At 38.7% G+C, this 16,268-nt stretch overlaps 1 protein-coding gene across 2 annotated transcripts in view; it reads left to right on the top strand.

The window, feature by feature from the left end:
* The window catches only part of LOC117305105 (cytoplasmic dynein 2 light intermediate chain 1-like), a 111,094-nt gene that overhangs the window by 90,669 nt on the left and 4,157 nt on the right, over positions 1–16,268 (top strand). The gene's annotated exons all lie outside the window — the stretch shown is intronic.

Below are 16,268 nucleotides of genomic sequence, written 5' to 3'. Positions count from 1 at the left end.
TTCATAAGAGAATTCTTTAATCACACATGGTGGGAAAAAGGTCCGGTCTGCCACTCTTGTTGATGTTTAATTTCTTGAGTTTCTTGAAAACGTCATGTGGAGAAACAGATGGTGGTGATGATGTCATTGGAAGGTAGGCAGGTAGGCAGCTGAGATCAAGTTTTGGGATATCATGAGCTGCTGATATGAATTGATGATTGATACTATTTGTAATAGCCTCTGTTGAAGGTCCAGGAAGAGTAAAGCTTCTCTTGCAGTAGTGACCAGTATAAGTTTCTTGATATGTTGATGCCATTGTCACGGGTTAAAGGCAGTGGGCACTATTGGTAACTGTCAAAGACTAGCCATCACAGTTGGTGTATCTCAACATATGCATAAAATAACTAACCTGTGAAAATTTGAGCTCAATCGGTCATCAAAGTTGCGAGATAATAATGAAAGAAGAAAACACCCTTGTGCGTTTAGATGCTTGATTTCAAGACCTCAAGTTTTAAACCCGAGTTCTCGAAATCAAATTTGTGGAAAATTACTTCTTTCTCTATGGCACTTCAGAGGGAGCCGTTTCTCACAATGTTTTATACCACCAACCTCTCCCCATTACTCGTCACCAAGAAAGGTTTTATACCAATAATTATTTTGAGTAATTACCAATAGTGTCCACTGCCTTTAAGTTTTTTTAGTTTACCAACACTGGAATTGTAGAACACTCGATTAGCATGTTTAATAAGTCTAATGGTTTTGTTACGGATCATGCGCCATAACAACAGTTTACCGCTGGAGAAGCTAGCCTTTTGTCTTATAATGATGAGGGAGTTCAGTTCTGGAGTTAGCCAAGGTTTGTCATTTCGGTGCGAAGAATTATCAATGGCCTTGTTCAGAACCTCGAAGAACACAGAAGTTTTGGTTTCTGCTGTGGTTTCAGCTTCAACACCCTCCCAATTGTAGTTTGTGATCCATTGGCCAAAGTCTTGTTGGTCCAAGTCTTTAATTGGGCAAACAACTCGTTTATGGTTGACATTAGTCGTTTTCATGGTGTTCAGGGGTTGCCACATAACAGTATTATGGTCGCTCAATCCAAGCGGTGATGAAATGATCGGCTCGTGATATAGATCTTTCAAGTTAGTTAAAATTTTATCAAGAATGGCTTGACCTCGCGTAGGGGTTTTGACGACTTGAAGGAGGCCGGACAAGCGGCAGATGTTGTCAATGTCCAGTTTATTAAAATCTCCAGCGTTGGGATATTTGGTTTGAAGTGTGTTCAACGATGACAGTAGGTGATCGGTGAGTATATTATCATGTGGAGAGGATGGTGGATGGTAAACGACACAGATGATAATACCACTCACTGATCTGGGAAGCTGTCAAGGGCGAGTCCAAATCCATAAAACCTCAAGATCATCGGAAACGTTGATTTCGCTCAAAGTTCTAAACTCTATGCCATTTCTAACATATAGAGCGACACCTCCACCGCGTTTATTGTTTAGTGGTTTACTGGTTAGTCCAACCTTGGGAATAGAGAAAACACTAGAGTCAATGTGAGCAGGAAACCATGTTTCAGTAATGGCTGCTATGTCGATGTTACTGGTGTCAAGCATTATCTGAAGTTCATCAATGCGTTGAACCAATGATCTAGCATTGATCAGGAACACAGGAGGTGTACTAAATCCGTTAGTGTAGTCATTTGTAGATAAACCAATCGGGACAGAAATCAGGTTTAACACGACAGACCCTCGCCGTGTTTGTGTGGAGTTGGCATTGGGTTGTCCATGTCCGCCCTGCGTGATAACTTGAATTTTTCTCCGTTAGTTTCTCATCGCTCTAGAGCCTCGTTTGAGTTTAACTTTGGTTAGTTTGCAGGATTTTAAAGTCTTCCAAACCTCATTAGAAACAACCGATGTTGACTCACCAATGTTTCTCAAATTTAGAAGTTCTGATCTTGAGTACTTATAACGTCGGCGATACAACTGCTCGTCGCCATTTTGTGATGGTTCCAGGTAATGGAGTGTGTGTGGAGAGACACGTAGATCGGGCGTGGTGCTGTGGGTACCAACGACACTGCTGAGAATGTCTATTGTAAACGTGATGTTGTACAGCAATACGAAGAGCCCGTATAAAAGCATGGCCATGATGGTGGTTCGCTGAACCATTGAATATTCCTCAGCTTTCCCGATAAAAAGACGTTAAAAACAGTCAAAGTTTCCAAACGGGAAGTCAAATAAAAAGACAAATACGTACAACATACCTCGACTGACACGCAGAACATGTCAAACTGGAACAAAAATTAGCAGAAATCACAAAACTTTAAAAGAAAAACCGGAGCTCTAACAGCTGCGATGTGGACGCGCTGAAGAACTCTGAAGATGAGTCCAATATTATATATATCCAATTATCCAATATTATATATATTCAATGTTATATGCGTCCAATATTGCGTAGATGGTAGTGGAGCGAGCGACAAAGAGAAGACATGTGATGGTTCATCTTCAGAGCAGAGTCGAACTCCACGCCAAGGTTCTGAATTGTGATATATTTGCTTTGGCCCACTTGGTAACACCCAGCTCATAAATATTAAGTACTGTCTACTTTGCATACAGCTCATGTCAAAGGTCACAACATGACCTGCATTCCCAGGTTTAGTAAATGAAACTTTTTCCAGTGTGACCCGACAAGATTGGTTCTTTATACAAGTATTTTATTCACAAGCACAAAAGATTTTTTTTAAAAGGGTTGACGCGTAAGTCTATAAAAGAACAGAAAAGAAAAAGATTATAAGCAAACATAAGATTATACAATAGAAATGTATAAAATACAAACATTAAATCAAAATAACCAAAGTAAACCTGAAACATTAAATTCTATGGCAAAGAGCAAATGTCTCAAGCTTAAGAAGATAAACTTTTACAATAGAGAAACACATTTATTATTATACCCTTTAGCCAAAGATAAAATAGTTCCTCAGTCCACCTTTTAAATATTCACGAAAACTCTAGAGTCCAGTAAAGAACACTAAGTTTTAACACTGCTATACACAATAGACACTGCTGTCCAGAAAGACAAATGCATACTAATGAGCTAGCAACATGGCTGTAACATAAACAATCTAGATAGTGGTTCTGGATGTAAGCCACCTGTGCAGTGATCACATAGCAATTAACTATACTATGCCCTCACACACACAGCACAGTATTGATACTGGTCAACACAGAGTTGTGTGATGTAGCTAACCCTATGTCAATAAACCAAACACACAGCCATGAACCTTGGAAGTTCCTAAGGGTACGTTCAGACGTGGGGTTAAACTAGTCCTTAATCCAAAAGTGCTAAACTAACCCTGCGTGGGAACGCAATATTCTGGTCCGCGAGGGTTAATTTGACCCACTGAGCTGGGCTAAACTAAACCAAAAAAATTGGTGGACTAGACTAACTTAGCCCAGGTTTTACGACCAACAAGGTCGCTGGGCTGCGAGGCCCAGTAAACCATCGTTGGAACGCAACTGACCTGCTACTTCCGGTCTATTTTAGCCCAAATGACCGCGGCAACAAAGGTGACTTCATTCCACGTGTATGGATGGATCGGCAGCGAGTATTGGGTGGTGTCTTCATGAATCCATGGAGCTATACTATAATATCTCCTTGCGTCTCTCCGCTGCCTTCCCTTTATGTTACCATTAAATGTTGGGGCCCCGGTATTCCCCTTCGCCGAAAATGTTTGAAATGGACGTCGCACGAAAACAAGTTCTCATTTTTAGTAGCACTATTTAGTTTTTAAATTCACTTCTTCTGTGTGCAACGCTACTTTATGATAACGAACGGGTTTTGCTTTGAAGAAAGTGGCATCTAATCACAGCTAAGCTACACACACGGGATCGACAATTAAGACCAAAGTTTGGGTTCGAAAACTAGGTTGTATCTGGTTCCTGCCCTCAACAACTTTACGTAACAGTTATACGAGTACCAGACTAATGTTGAATTGAAAAACAATTTTTAACGTAACATGAGAATGTGTGTAGGCTACGACTTCTCAATGACTAAGTTGTGATATATTTACAAAAGTTCACACTCGAAAATAATTTGAAGCTTTCAACAACAACGTGTAAACGTTTCGTTCATCGAGGGCAGTGCGGAACGGAAACTTCAGCGGGCACAATAGAATCGCGTTTGTGCTGGGGCCAAGCAAGGATATGAAGTGATTTAGCCGTCTTTAATGATGGAATACATGATGACCATGAGGTTCGTAGAGACGATAGCGGATCGAAACCCTGTGGAAAACGCATGGACAATGTAACAAACCGGAACCAGCAATGGTAAGGTTCGCCGATGCATGACCCAATAATCAACATCGTGGGCTAGTTTAGTCTGCTCGACCAGAATAAACTCACTGTGTGAACGCAAGCCAATCTTGGACTAAGTCATGTTTATCTTTTGGACACCCCCGGTGCTCGGATTAAGGACTAGTTTAACCCCACGTTTGAACGTACCCTAAGACATTCCACAGCTGGTGTACTTAATTACTTAATCTCTACATCTCTGCAATAAACAACCCATAGCATACAGCACTAAGAATCTCATGCGGGGTCTATGCTAGAACCTTACACAAGAAACTGTAAATCTCTGAAGTTTCATGGAATAGAAACACAGAAATCTAATGTACAAAAGAAACAATAACTTAATCATAACTGAAAGACCTTAATGGCAAAAAGAGCAAAATAAGGAATAATAACAATTATCGAAAGTGACTCAATCAAAGTTATCCTAGCAAGAACTTTGCAATGAACTAGGTAAATCAATTAACAAGAAAAACCAATAATGAAATGAAATCCATACAACTCATTTAAACTTCTCTGTGACATGCACACTAAAAGTATGGACATGGAAGAGTCTAAAACAACAAATAACTATACACTCCATCTTCAATGAAATGTAAAGTAAATTATAATAAACCAAACTATTTCTTAAGGAAACTTGTAAAAGAACTCTTTCCTTCCTCCATATAGCAAGGTAAATTAATCCAAGGAAACATTATCCTCAACTGTTTCAAATATAAACAGAGTAAAGACAATCCAAAAAGGACAAGTTTGGGCAAAACACTGACTTAATTAGTGCTTCCAAACTAAAACAAAAGTAACTACAAATGCAAAGAACTACAATTGTATAGACAAAGGAAACTTATTCAAACCCACTTAAAATACAAGGAATCTCCTCAGAAACGGCAATAATAATAAACACAAATATGGATTGTAGTCTAGCAGTAATAAGAAACAAAGGAAGATTTGGTACTTACATAACAAGGATGGGAATAACTGTGAAACTGGAATAGCTCTGAGACTCTTGGAAAAATGACTTGCACACACGATGATAACTTGCAATGGAATGACTTAGTTGCACAATAGCTACACTATACCTGGGGTAGAGCTGGGGCTGACCACACTGACCATACCCTGGGAAACAAGACCCTCAGCAGGTGGGCTGCTGCTAAGTCAACAATTAGTTAACTTAAGAGGGGGCAGTCACTTAAAGTGCCTGGTCACACCAGTATGGCAGCTCCTTTGCACAGTGTGTGTATTATTGTCTACTATACCACGCGAAATACACCACATGAACAGTAGCGGAAGGATAACTTCAACAAATTATGTTGGTAATCGATCTAAAGACAGCAAAAAAAGTAACGTAGCTGTTTAAGCACATATAATTAGCTGTTCCGACCTAGCGTCGGAACAGGTATTGTTTTCGTAGAGATTTTTATTATTTTTTATTATTCTTTGTTTCCGCCTAAAACCCCATAGCGTTTTTACAGCGTTTTTGTTTAGGCCCCGTCTCCTAAAGTATAAGGATAAAAGCGTTAAATCATATATCAAATTGAAACTTAGAACATAAGCTTTACTCTAACAAAACAGTGTTAAACTTCTTAATTAATTAACCACGTGGTCTTCATATGAATTTTTAATTTGTAAACTTGATGCAGTCACATTTATGTTATTGTGAAATATTCTCTTTGGTAATACAACACAGTATGTACCTCTATGAGTTGTTGACTTCTTGAGAGGAGTCTGTACTATTTTTTTTTTCTACCCGCGTTCTGGACCCATTACTGTGTACACGCACAAAGTACAAAGGTTTAGGGTTTTCGTTTTAACGAACGTGCGTATTAGACGACGCCGACATCGTCTTAAAAAAAAAACCTAAAGGCATCTAAAACATTTCAACCCTACATAATAGTTGTAGGCGTTAGCAGTTCATTTTTAGAGACAATGGTCGCAAAATGATGGAAAGAGAATTATTTCGCCGGATCATCACCACCCCCATGCTCTGTTGACACACGCACGTACGGACGCTGAAGACTACATGTATGTAATATTATATGATGTGTAAAAACCTGAGAGTTTCATGCTGTGCCGTGATAGCTTAGCGGTCATCGGTCATGACTTCACATCTGAGGATTGCGAGTTCGGAGGTCCGCCCTAAGTAATTTTTGTTGTTATCCCCCAAAAACTAAAAAAATATTTCTTGTTTTAATACTTAAGTTTGATTCTTATCTTTAAATCGATAGTGTTACCTTTTCTTTTTCTCAATTGTTAGCCCAGCATAACCCGTGTGCATGCATGATGTTTGACAAACACAGTAAGCGGAAAATGGTGATTATAAGCACAGATTTTGGTGGTTAAGAGTTCAGTTAAATCCTCTCGTATTACTACATGTACTACGTGTAGATCAAACATCAAACCACCGACCAAATGCAAGGATTTTATCCTTAGAAGTTTGTCACATGACAATGGACTCTAAAAATACTGTCATGAACTCAAGAAACCAATCAAATCAAACAATCCTGAGTCAAATACAAGTTTTTACATTTATTCAACTTTTTAATTGAACTTTTGGGGATAAATAGTTCAGTTGAACATTATTTGCCTTAAAATAGAAAGGAGATGTTGCTACCACTCATCTTATATACCGCCCTCTATTGACAAGTTACAGTAGAAATCTTTGCAGCACCATATCTCAAGAAGCACACGATCAATTTTTAAACTAATTGGGGCATGGAGATTAATTTTGAAAAACCTTGACCTCAAGTTGACCTCTACTTCCGGGTCAACCGAAAGTGAGACCATACCTCAAGAAATATACAACATATTTTCAATTGTTTCTGTTATAGATTCCTTGGTCATTTTAGCACATGATCCAAGCAAGAACATGGAACAGCTTTGTGTTTGTTCACAAACACCTAATGTCTAGTTTTTTAATTGCTACTCTTATTCTAAAAATGAAAATACCAGGAGACGGATAATTTAGTTACATGTATAGTGATTTTGACACCTTTGTTTGTAACAATCGGTCGAGTATTGTTGTCGCGGTATGTGCCTACAGGTTTAAAGTATACATTTCCATTGTTACAGTAATTCCTATTAACAAGAGCAGCTATTCAAAATTCCTGCTATTAGCTTCACGCTGAGTCAGAGGAGAGATCAATCATGTAAATGGGAGTAACTGCAACAATGGAAATGGGCACTTTTCACCTGTAAGCACATACCGCGACAACGATACTCGACCGATTGTTACAAACAAGGTGTCAAAATTAAATTTTCCGTCTCCTGGTGTTTTTTTTTGTTTTTAGAAGACGAGTAACAATTTTAAAAATAGGTGCTTTTACAACAGCTGCTTTTCTTTTTTTGCTGTCTTTATAGTGGCTGGAATTGAGACTAGCTGCTGGTGGAAAATCAGGCTGCATGTATAACCTGTTCGTAATTTTCACAAGTGATCGAATAATGAACTTGAGCAAGAAACAAGTCTTAAAGCCAATCAACTATGCAAGTCTTGTGTGTACCGGACAGTGATTTTTTTTCTGAAATCAAACATTTGTTTTAATTTATATCTGTGAAGAAATGTAAACACTAAAAATGCTCATTACAATTTTCTTAAAATAAGTTCTAGCTTTTAACCCTTAAGCACGCACGCAAAATTATACATATCGCCATTCACTCCTCACTGCACCATAAAAATGCAATTGATTTCCGGCCACACACAGAAAACTTCAGATAACTGTCCGTGTGATTGTTTTCTTGTGTTACAAGTATAGTTTATTTTGTAGAGGATGAAATTATCTTTGAATGATTTTTACAGTTGTTTTGTTTGAGAGATCAAAAAAAAAGTTGAAAACATTGTTGCGTATGAAGTGAAGGTTTGTTTACCTGGAAAGTTTTCTCAACTTTACTGTCATCTGACAGGAAAAAAAAGCTACAAAAAGTGGTTGAAAATAATCACAACGTACCTTTAGAAATGAAAATGATTGCCTCTATTACCCACAGATAACTTCTGTTCCTAAAACCTTTTGTAAAATCCTTTCAAATCGTGGTATTCCGTGTGTAAAAACACCATTAAGTTTGTTGCGAAACAAGCGGGAGATCGTCATTACTGCGTACATGCGCGTGTCGTACATACGTGGTACATCCCCTATATTGTCCGCCCACACAGAGCTTGGGATTGATACAAAATTAAAACACTGCGATGTTTACTTAATCTTAACTTTTTAGAGACCCATTTTGTTAATCTTTGACCAATGGAAAGTATTTACTTTACAGTTTGTGATCGGAGCTGAGGTTAGTTTTCTTTGTCACATAAAACTTAAAGACAGTGGACACTATTGGTAATTGTCAAAGACTAGCCTTCACAGCTGGTGTATCTCAACATGTGCATAAAATAACAAACCTGAGAAAATGTTAGCTCAATCGGTCATCGAACTTGCGAGATAATAATGAAAGAAAAAACACCCTTGTCACACGAAGTTGTGTGCGTTTAGATGGTTGATTTCGAGACCTCAAGTTCTAAACTTGAGGTCTCGAAATCAAATTCGTTGACTTTTCGAAAACTATGGCACTTCAGAGGGAGCCGTTTCTAACAATGTTTTATACCATCAACCTCTCCCCATTACTCGTTACCAAGTAAGGTTTTATGCTAATAATTATTTTGACTAATTACCAATAGTGTCCACTGCCTTTAAGTTAAATATTAAATAATTGACAAAACAAAATCTCACCCAGGTAAAACTCCATAATGGTTGCGACCACAAGGACCCTGAAGGTTAAATACGTGCAAGACTTGCACTAGTCTCACTCATAACACAGACCAATCCTGATCCATGGGTTTGAATCCCACCCAAGTAATATGCCTGTGATATTTTGTCCTGGATAGGAAAAAAAAAAGGAAAACAAATTCTTTATCCCCGATGCTGTATTGTTGCGGTACCCGCTGCCAAAACATAGGATTTGAACTGCCTCTAGCTGCCGGGCAACCTCGGTAGTCTAGTTGGTAAGACACTGCTCTAGAATTGCAAGGGTCGTGGGTTCGAATCCGACCCAAGTAATATGCCTGTGATATTTTTTCACAGGACTCTGGAAAGTTCTGAGTATACCGTGCTAACACTCAGTGTATGGGTAAAAAACCAAAATTAATATTATTGAAAATGGTGCGATAAGAATAATAATAATAACTAGAGATAGTGATTGTCACATCCCGGAATTGGAATTTAGCAAAAACGAGACATAACCTTCGGTAGTTTTGTTTCATACACACACAGGAGAGGGTCAATCACACGCAATATCCACAAATTCATTTACGAATGAAACTATTTACATTTATTTACAAATCTCCCTATTTACAACACAATAATTATTATTTATACACGAGAGCAATAATAACACAATCTGCTTAGACGTTGTCACCACACGGAGGCTCCACCCGTAGTGTTTGTTTGGGGTGCGGTACGTGGGGTGTCGGCACCAGGCCCGCCGAACACCAAGTCCTTCCCGTCTATACAACTCTTTCGTTTCGTCCTTCCGGTTTATCTACATCTATCTCTCTCTTCCACCATGTGCGGTCCTCCCTTCACGGGTAATATAGTGGGGTTTCTTCTCCCAGATTGGGACCCTGGAAAGTACACATAATAGCACCTTATAACCTCTGCAATATTATATACAAAATAAAAGCTCCACAAGTTTGTTTTAAAGGAAATTTCTTCGTCAAACACAAACTCCAAATTACTTGATCTCAATATCTTAATCAAACAAATACTTCCTCAAATTAAATTATTAAACACAACAAAATATGATTACTTACAGGTCGTTCTTTCGATCCTGACATAGAGTAGTATATGTACGCCAATGAAACTGCTTTTAATGATCAGTTTACACAATATTATATAGGCTGCACTTGACACTCTCGGAGCACTCAATTGCTCAATCAATAAGATATACAGAATTTAATCTGGACACAGCTCAGTTCTCAATAACTGGCTGACATTCGAGGCTGACAAATACACCGTCCTCTCCTCTGATCTCCAGTCGCAAGTGCCCTCTCAATTAATATTTTCTCCAGACGAAAGATTTTTGAAACCCGCGAAAAGGTGTACCCCGTGACTTCAATGTATTGTTACCAAAAGGGGTGCATCATCGAAACAGAAGCACTACTGGCCCCATATAAATTACAGCCAATCACAGCAATTCTATCAGCCTTACGTAACTCTCATTCATAAAAATGAAGTCTACGAACTTTACAGGCCCATTGGCCATAAAACCCAAAATCTTGTTACTCTGTAACGCAAACTTAACTTTGTACAAAAAGTAATTTCTCAAACTAATTCACTTCGTGACAGTGATTGTCAACAATCACAAAGCTGTTCCCGAATGTTTTGTTAATTAAAATTGTCTATGATACAACAAAACACACACATTACAACTATATGATATGTGATTACCTGGTCTTTGTATCTGATACTAAATCTAAAGGAGCTTTAACACAAAAAATAAAGGTCAACATGGCGCCATGGTCATTGTGTTGAATAAATTTAACTTAAGTTCAAAAATCGATTGTGTAGTTTTTGAGAAAGGATCCCACTTAACCCAGAAGTAAAGGTCAATACTGGGTCACGGTAACCCATGCTCGACATTCAATGCCGAAAGAGTCCATAACTAAATAAAAAATTGAAAATCTGTTGTGTAATTCTTGAAATAAGGTCCCACTTCCGGTTGACCTGGAAATAAAGGTCAACATGGGGTCACACCTACCCAATGCGAATATCCAATGCCAAAGGAGTCCATAACTGAAAAAAGTCTGAAAATCGATTGTGTTGTTTTTGAGATAAGGTCACACTTCCGGTTGACCCGGAAATAAAGGTCAACATGGGGGTTAGAGTTTTCAAAGTTAATATTTTATGCCTAAGTAGTCTATAACTGAAAAATTTTTGAAAATCGGTTGTGTAGTTCTTGAGAAATGGTCCCAAATCCGGTTGACCCGGAAGAAGAGGTCAAAATGGGGTCATAGATTTTCCCCAACAAAATTTTAAAATTATATGAATGAATGAAATATAATTGTAATTCTATGAATAATAATGAAGTACAAGTCGAAGAGGGATTGCATTCCTTCCTACGTGATGGCATGCGGATCACACAATACATTCAAAGGTTGTATTGTTATTCAAATAAGTCCATGGGGCGATGCCCGTATATAAAGGCCCGGACACAAGTCCTGAGCCATCTTTTCTGAAGTCATATAGTTTTTTTTTTTTGACCAAACAGTATTGGGAGGGTTCAAAACCCAGCAGCGGGCGGGACCCTCTTCGACTTGTACTTCATTATTATTCATAGAATTACAATTATATTTCATTCATCCATATAATTTTTAAATTCTATTTCATAACATTCGAACAAGTCTTCAGAGGGATTGCATGTTCAAAGTAGATAAATAATCTGTGATGGTCAACAAAAATGAAAAACCAGGTCAACAAACCGTATGAGGAACTCTTATTTATTATATTTAACCTAAATAACAAAGTATTACATACAGGTACTAGAACTAAGCACTACTTTACCGAAGGATACTTCCTCGGTTGGCTTATTATAAAACTTAGCAAATGTACTTGCATTTGACCAGTCGGCTGTTTACAAAATTTCTTGGAGCTTTACCCCATGCACAAAAGCTGCCGATGTAGCTGCACTGCGAAAACTATGAGCAGTGTAAACAGAGGAATCTATTCCCGCTGCACATAAAACGGCTTTCATCCATCGAGCCAACGTTCCAGTGGTTACTTTTTTATGTGGCTTCGTTGATATAAACAGTTTAGTTTCCTCACTAACTGTTCTAAGCGACTCAGTACGATCCAAGTAATCGTTCAATGTGCAGAGAACGCATAACTTTGGGTTCTCATCAAATTTTGGTATAACTATTTTGTTATGTCCCAATCCTCTTTTTGGGCAGTTCGTTTTCAATAAATCCAAAACGGAAATAACACAGGAATTAACTGATATATTCAAGTGACGAGTTAAAAGTTTCTGACTTAAAACTAATAAAGAAAGTTCATTGTTAACTGGCAATGATTTTAAATAATCTAAAACAATTGAAACTTTCCATGTTTTTGAGTATCTCGGTTTCGGGGGTGTTGTATTAAATACTCCCCTCATTAAACGTACTATTAGAGGGTGTTGTCCCGCTACATGTCCCTCAATTCTAGGTAGGGCTGAAGACAGAGCTGATCTGTAAGTGTTTAAAGTGGAATATGATTTTCCGTTTGAATGAGCCTTGGCTAAGAAATTTACTAAGTCTGCTACAGTGGGAGATAATGGATTAACTTGTTGTCCACTACACCAACTAGTCCAGCTTTTCCAAGCTGATTCATATTGTAGCTTTGTACTTGACCGCCATGAGTTTGCGATGAGGTTGGAAGCTTCTGCCGAAATGCCTTTTGTTTTCCAACATTCCCTGAGATGACCCAAGCGACCAGGTGCAGGTTTGGAACCGGCAGTAGTGGTTGATGCATCAGACAAAACTCTGGTAGTTTGATTGGGTTTGCAATTACCATCTGCAGCAACTGTGGAAACCACGGTTGGGCCTTCCATAGAGGGGCGATGAGAAGGCAAACAGGAGTTTGCTCTCGTGATATTTTGTCCAAAATTCTACAGAGCAAACAGAAAGGTGGAAAAATGTAAGGTGTTATACCAAACCACTGCATTGAGAATGGCCCATGCGTTAGAGTCTGATTTCCATGACACATAGCAATCTATCTTATTATTAATATAAGATGCAAACAAATCAACATCTGGGTATATTTGTGTTTTGTTGACAACATCCCAGAATATACGTGAGTTGAGACTCAATTCTTTATTAAATTTCTTACGAGAAAGATAATCTGCAGTGGTATTATGTACTCAAGCGATATGGGTTGCGGATAGAGTAATATTTCTTTCAATACACCAAAGGAACATTTTTGATGCGAGGTCATTTAAGGGACCAACAGTTCCCCCCATTCTCGAAATATAAGACACAGCTGTGCTATTGTCTGATTTGATCAGAACATGAACATTATTGAGAGTTTCACAGAGAGTTAGCAATGCATTTTGAGCTGCCAATAACTCCAACATATTTATATGCAACTGTTGCTGTGTTTTGGACCACTTACCCTGTGTGTAAGAGTTGTCCGTTTCGGAGACTGCACCCCAGCCGGTATTACTGGCATCTGTACAGATAACAATAGTAATGGGTGGTTTTTTTTAATTGACGATTTTACATCATCGCATGGAATATCCAACCACCATGTTGTCTCTTCTCTTATAGTTTGGTTTACTGCAATATTTGCATCATAATTGCCATACTCATTTTTTAGGGTATTCGATTTGGCAGATTCGAGTTTTCTAAAATGCAATTTTCCTCTTGGAAAAGCATCAAATGTGGCAATAATCATGCCTATGAATTTTGCGAGATTCCGTAAAGTCAAGACTTTCTTTTCCAGAATTTGTGTTCCCTCCGATTTTAACTTGTGTATTTTCGACTTTGGAACATTGATCGTCATTGTTTTGGAATCGATCTCAACTCCCAGGTAAGTTGAATGGGTCTGCGGTTTCAAGCAGGATTTTCCCTTGTTTATCTGGAATCCCAAATATTCCAATAACTGTACCACAAAGGTTGTTTGTTCATTGCTTTCATTCTCCGATGAAGCCATGATCAGAATATCGTCAATAAAAATTACCAACCGAATTCCTTTACTTCTTGCTGTTGCAATGACTGGTTTCATCACCTTTGTAAAAATTCGAGGGGCTGAGCTCAGCCCGAAAGGTAAACAGGTGAATCTATAGAACTGATTCTCCCATGAAAAGCACAGATAAGATTGATCAATCTCACACATTGGGATTGCGAAGTACGCATCTTTCAGGTCAATGGAAGTAAGGAAGTCATTGGATTTAATAATTTCCTTAACTAGTTTTATATTTTCCATTTTAAAATGTTCATATCTGACAAAAGTATTCAAATCTTTCAGATTTATAACCGGTCTCAGTCCACCAGATTTTTTAGGAATGAGGAAAATGTTCGATACGAACCGACAGTTAGACCTTTTAGTGGGCTGAATTGCACCCTTTTGAAGGAGTTCTTTTATCTCCTGATTTACAGTCTGGATTTCCTCATTAGAAAACGTTATTCTTTTTGGTTTGACTGATTGTACAGGGCGTGCAATGAAATCAATTTTGCAGCCAGATATGGTGTTTAGAATCCACCTGTCGGAGGTAATCTGAGACCAATTATAATGGTGAAACTTTAACTGCCCGGCACATGCCGAAATTGCAGTGGAGTCATGTTTTACATACCAGTTTTTTGTTTCAGTAAATTGCCCACTTGTAGCTGTTGCTGTAGGTTTATGGTGGGAAAACTTCCCACTATCATTTCTCCCGCCTCGGCGGTTGCCACTTGGGTAGTAGGATTGCATATACCGCGGTTGAGTTCTGTTTCCAGAGGTACGCCCTGTCGTGAAACCCTGGCGAAATCCACGGGTTCTTTGGGTGTAAGGCTCAAACCGACGGTTTTGAGTACTTCTGTTATTTTCTGAATAAGTCAGCTTTCTACCGGCTTTAAAAGCCTCGGCAACCTGTTTCATTGATGAATTTAGATCTTGTCCGAATAGTTTATCAGACACAGGTGTGCTCCTTGAGCACAAGCCCTTATACATAGGGTTAAGGCAGGGTTTCAAATCATCCCGTCGCTTCATACTTAATTCATATGATGCATTTCCCGATAGTGTAATGCCATCAAGGGCATACTGTTTGATTTTTTCGGTGTCTGCTACGGTACCCGCCTTGGCAGTGTCCCGTAGTTCATTTAGAATATGGAAGTATGGAATCATACCTTTGACCACATGTTTCTGAATTTGCTGAGTGCCCACGTCTTTGGAGCGGGCCGATGCAGGAATAGTGCCCCACAAGTCTGCGTCCACTCTGGGGGCAGATACAGCCGGCGCATTAGCCGGTGTCGCATATTTTTCTGCGATCTTTGTATATATCTCCTTTTTGATCGGTAGTGTTACCGCTTTGGTTGCTCTATCGGCCAAATTTGAGAAAATTTCTGCGCCTTTGGCTTCAGAAGTCTCATAAATGTCTTCGCAAGACAATAAATCAAAATCTTCCTCCTGTTTGGAAGGAGAACTGGCTGCCACGTTACTGGTCAGCTCGAAAATTTGGTTTGGGTCATAACAGTTACCCTGTTGTCCAACGAAATCATCATGAAACATATTGTCGACTGGGATTGCAGACGACTGTTGTTTTTTTACCATGTTCGTCAGCATGTTTTGCATGCTGGCAATGGAGAGGGAAAGCTTATGTATTCCCGTTGAGTTTGCCGGAAGCTTCGCTTCTAAGCTTACATTTGGTGTAATATCTTCACCACCAGCGGCTTGGCCGCATTGAAACTCAGACTCAATGTCTGACAGGAGCTCTAAATCAATTGAATTTTCCATTTCGATGTCCGCAGTGCTGTTACACACGAAGAAAAGATGGCTCAGGACTTGTGTCCGGGCCTTTATATACGGGCATCGCCCCATGGACTTATTTGAATAACAATACAACCTTTGAATGTATTGTGTGATCCGCATGCCATCACGTAGGAAGGAATGCAATCCCTCTGAAGACTTGTACGAATGTTATGAAATAGAATTTAATGCCTAAGGAGTCTATAACTGAAGAAAAAAATTAAATCGGTTGTGTAACTCTTGAGATATGATCCCACTTCCGGTTGACCCAGAAGTAGAGGTCAAATTGGGATCACGGTTACCCAAAGCAAATCTCCTATGCCTAAGAAGTCTTTTACTGAAAAAAACTTTGAAATCGGTCGTACACTTCTTGAGATATAGTGCTGCAAAGAAAAACTCATTAAGCTTCTAATTAGCATAAATTAACATGTGATGACGGCACAGTCTTAGTTTTTCGTACCGATAAATTTCATAAGGTACACGATGGTATGTA

The sequence above is a fragment of the Asterias rubens genome, chromosome 1, assembly GCF_902459465.1.
Source record: "Asterias rubens chromosome 1, eAstRub1.3, whole genome shotgun sequence".
In the NCBI taxonomy this organism is placed as follows: domain Eukaryota; kingdom Metazoa; phylum Echinodermata; class Asteroidea; order Forcipulatida; family Asteriidae; genus Asterias; species Asterias rubens.
The sequence above is the reverse complement of the archived record's forward strand: the minus strand, read 5'-3'. Positions and strand labels throughout refer to the sequence as shown.